Source organism: Uranotaenia lowii, chromosome 3 (genome assembly GCF_029784155.1).
Source record: "Uranotaenia lowii strain MFRU-FL chromosome 3, ASM2978415v1, whole genome shotgun sequence".
Classification (NCBI taxonomy): domain Eukaryota; kingdom Metazoa; phylum Arthropoda; class Insecta; order Diptera; family Culicidae; genus Uranotaenia; species Uranotaenia lowii.
The window spans coordinates 248,789,777-248,794,035 of NC_073693.1; positions in this window are offsets into that span (position 1 = coordinate 248,789,777).

Here is a 4,259-nt window from a genome sequence, read left to right on the forward strand (position 1 = left end):
AAGCAAGTGGAACAATATTTGGCATGGGAGGGTATTTGAATACGAAAAATATTTCTATGATTATTCGAGACCCCTCTCTCTTTCCAGTAAGGAGATATAAAGGGGGGAGGGGGCCTCTTTTATAATTGTTTACATAACTCAAAAACTAGTTAAGCAAATGGAACCAAATTTGGGATGGCCGGGTATTTGGGAACGTGACATGTTGTAATAATTGATTGAAACACATTCCTTCTTCTAGCGGGGAGAAAGGAAAGAGGGAGGAGAGTTTCACGCAAATTTTACTGCATAGCTTAGCTGGATTGACTACTCACATCCACCTTGAATTATGGAACCCGAAATGTTTCATCATGAACTTCTACCAACAATAGTAAGGTATATTTATTTATCATTAAATAATTCCGTTATTGCTTCCGCATTACTTTTAAAGCATTTTGAACTCCACTGTCGCAGGCGTGGCTCAGTAGAACGAATTCCACATCGCCAATGATCGCTACTCCGTGATTGACCGAGGCCATCAGTTTTGTTCAAAGGTCAAACGAATGGTGCTTGGTATAAGTAGCTCACCTCAATGAACAAAACAGATGCTCTCTATTTGAACATCAATAACGGCGCCGGCCACGTCCTAGTAGTCAATGGATAGATTGGAAAAGGTAGAAAGGGATGAAAGATCAAATTTGTGCTTTAGGACCGAGGTCACCTCTGCATCCTAGCAAAATAATTTAAGGTTGGATGTTTGGAAGAAAAGGCTATGAGCAGGATACACTTTTGACTAGTGTGATGATGTGAAAAATGAATCCTATACATTGTACTACGCTTCTGTTCTTTCCTAACGACACTTAAAAATTTGAAAATGCGTAAGGTTTTTCTTCTATTATCTTCCAATATTGAAGAATCAAATTGCAAAAAATAAAATCAGACAAAGTATACAATATCTGTTAGTCAAACAATGTTGACTGTACTTCTTTTATTTAACGCTTAAAAAATTGAATTTAAACATCTTGTATAAAATATGTATCAGATAAACCCTTTTCAATTTTGTGAAAACTGAATTTACCTAATGAAAATATTAATATCATGATGCCAAAATAGTTAATTATTAGTTCTAGGATAAGCAATATGTTCAGTCCGACCAGTCGACGGAAGTAGGAGAGCGCGACGCTGAATACACGAGAGAATACCGCACTGAGAGAACAAGACGGCTGCTCTCGCTGAAAGCGCCGAGAAAGTTCTACGCGGTTCCATTTGACGCAAGCACGTGCTTGTGTGCTTGATCGTCAGCCTATTTAAGAGCGCATTCTTTGATGCGCCTCGAGTCAGTCGATATCAAACCACCAAACCGTCCAGATGGACGGAGTGCAAATAGTGTAAATAGTTAAAATAGAGAAATAAAATAGGATAGAAAAGTCAAGAAAGAGTGTCTTGTTCTTACTTCGCTATTTCGCTCCGACGCGTTGCTCCCGGGTTCAGCTGCCACAATTGACTCTTTTCAGAGCCCCCCATCCGAAAGAGTTTTGGATCTCGGTCAACCAGGCGATCGAGATCCCTCCGAGCCTTGGCCGCGGAGGCAGGTCTCCACTGATGGGACAACCATGCGTGGTTGTCTCTTAAGGTCCAATCCCACGAGGGGAGCGGACTATCAGTGGTAGTTTTCCAAGCGCTCACATCCGACCGGCCTTGGCCTCCAGGCAGACAGTCTTTGGACCTGCCTCCACTGTTTGGCAACCACCAGGGGTTGTCAAAGCCCAATCCCAAAAGGGGAAAGGGCAAGCAGTGGTAGTTTTGCCAAGCGCTGCACCCACAGTCCACCAATGGCTTTTCATGGCCACAATACAATATTGCAAAGATTTGGAAACCAGGATTTATGATCGGACCAAAATCGGAATTCTAATGAACACTGCAACTTTCAGCAGATATTTTACTTCCTGAAATACTCTTTAACGTCGATGAATTGTGCCAATTTCGCGAAAGAAATATAGGTATAAAGTTTTACAATAATGTATGTAACTGCAATCAAGAAATATTTTCACGCAATTTTTAATGCATAGCTCAAAAACTACAAAACCAAAAGGAACCAAATTTGACATGGAACTATATTTGGGTACGAGAAATGCTTCTGTGAATATTTGGTATCCCTCACTCCTTCAAAGAGGTGGATAAAAGGGAGAGGAGAGGTCTCCCTTACAGTTTTCATTATAACTGCAGAGTTGATCGAGCAAATTGAACCATATTTGGCATGTGAGGGTATTTGGATACGAGGAATGTTTCAACTTTAGATTGAAGCCCCACCTCTTTTCAGCGAAAAGATTTAAAGGGGGAACGTGCTTCCATACATTTTTTTTTGCATAACTCGAAAATTAATCAAGCGAATGAAACCAAATTGGGCATCAAAAAGTATTTGAGAACGAAAAATACTGTTTCTATATGAAATAATTCCTTTCTTGCAGTAGGATGATAGAATTGGGAGTATAGGAAGGGAAGAGGTGGCTTACATTTACCTGTTTTTTTTTTTTTTTTTACAAAATCCGAGATATGGACAAAACTAAACATGTAAAATCACATTGGTATGATTCTATGATTATTTGACACACCATCCACCTTTCAGTGAGTAAGTACATAAAAGGAGGGAGTGAGTCCAATACAATTTTGCTAGCATAAGTTCTCAATTTATGCTAACGAAGCCAACAAATGGAAACAAATGTGGCATGGAAAGGTACTTGGTTACGAGATATGTTTCTACGATTGTTTTAGACCTTTACGCTTTACAGTGTATTGAGGGAAAGAATGGAGGAGGCTCTATATACATTTGGTTGTTAAGCTTAAAAACTTATGATCCAATGGAAATATTTGATATAAGAGTATTTTTGGGAACGAAAAAAATCGGTAAGATAATTAATGATCACGACCACGATTAGCCAACAAATCAATAAAAATTTGAGTAATTTCTGAAAATATCATTTGTTTTCGAAAGGCGTAGCAAAGCACATCGGGTCAGCTAAAGATCAATAAATATTAATCAGTCAGTTCTTTTACTTTGACCGAGGTTATTCATTCAACAGGAGCAAATAAAATCATTCTTCTTTCTCTATCTCATATTTTAATCCGCTGTATTTTTTTCGAATTGCTAGTAAACCTGTGCTTCCTATTTAATAGTGATGAGGAGATTGGTTACGACTATTTCTAATTCATTAAAGATTTTTCTTAAAATAATATGCAAAAATTTCTAACAAACTTGTAAAAATTTAGACCAATACCTGCGGATATGTTTAAAATTTTGCTTGGAAACATAAAAGATCCTTGAAGCATGATAAAAGTATAATGGCATAGAAACCAAAATCAAAAACAATAAGTCTTAATCAAATCAGCTACCATGCATTCAAATATACAATTCTGCTTATGCAATCACGTTTATGTCTTCCTAAACGATACGTCTTTATTTTTGACCGTTTTATAGCTCGCTTGACCTTATTGAATTAAAAAAGAAGGGGAAAAAATAAAGTCATTGCAAAACGGCTAAATCCATTTCGCTCGACCAACGAACGACATGGGGCAATTCCTTCGATGGGCGATACTCCACATGCATTTTTTTTTGAAATCCTCTTAATCTTTTCGAGGACGTCTTCGAATTGCCCATAAAGCAGAAGTGCCCCCCACTCGATGATGGTGGAACATGCAGAAGCAGCAGCAGTTCCACGAATGCACTTCCGATGGGCAAGAAAACACCACGAAAACCCGTGCTGCAGCAACAAGACAGGGTGGATTATTTACTGCTGCTTAAGCATTTCACGCTCTCCTCCGAAACCAAACCTCAGACTTGGTGGGGCTTCAACCGAAAAACCGAAACCCTTCGCTAGGATTCATTCGCTCAGAAACAAAACGGAAGAAAATCCTCAACCCAACCGCATCTACTAGAAAGGTGATCTGAAGTAGTCACTGAAGTAGGTAGTCTGAAGAAGTAGAAAGAAGGACGACGACGACGGGCAATCCGCAAAACAAAACTTAATCCCCATTTATCATGATTATCAATTTCATGCCGTTCAGTCGTTCCGGAATGTCTATTTGAGGGTGGATTTGTGCACCTACTCATGTTACCAGTTGGCTCAATACTTGGTACTAGGCAGGATACTCGTTTAGTTCGGAAAACATTACATTTACTACACAAACGGATTATTTTCGAGGAAGTTGTCTGCGGCGTGTTGTCGTTCGTTCGTTCGGTTTCGGTTCACTTTCTTGGCTTGGCTTTCCGTTTGCAGGTTCCAGAT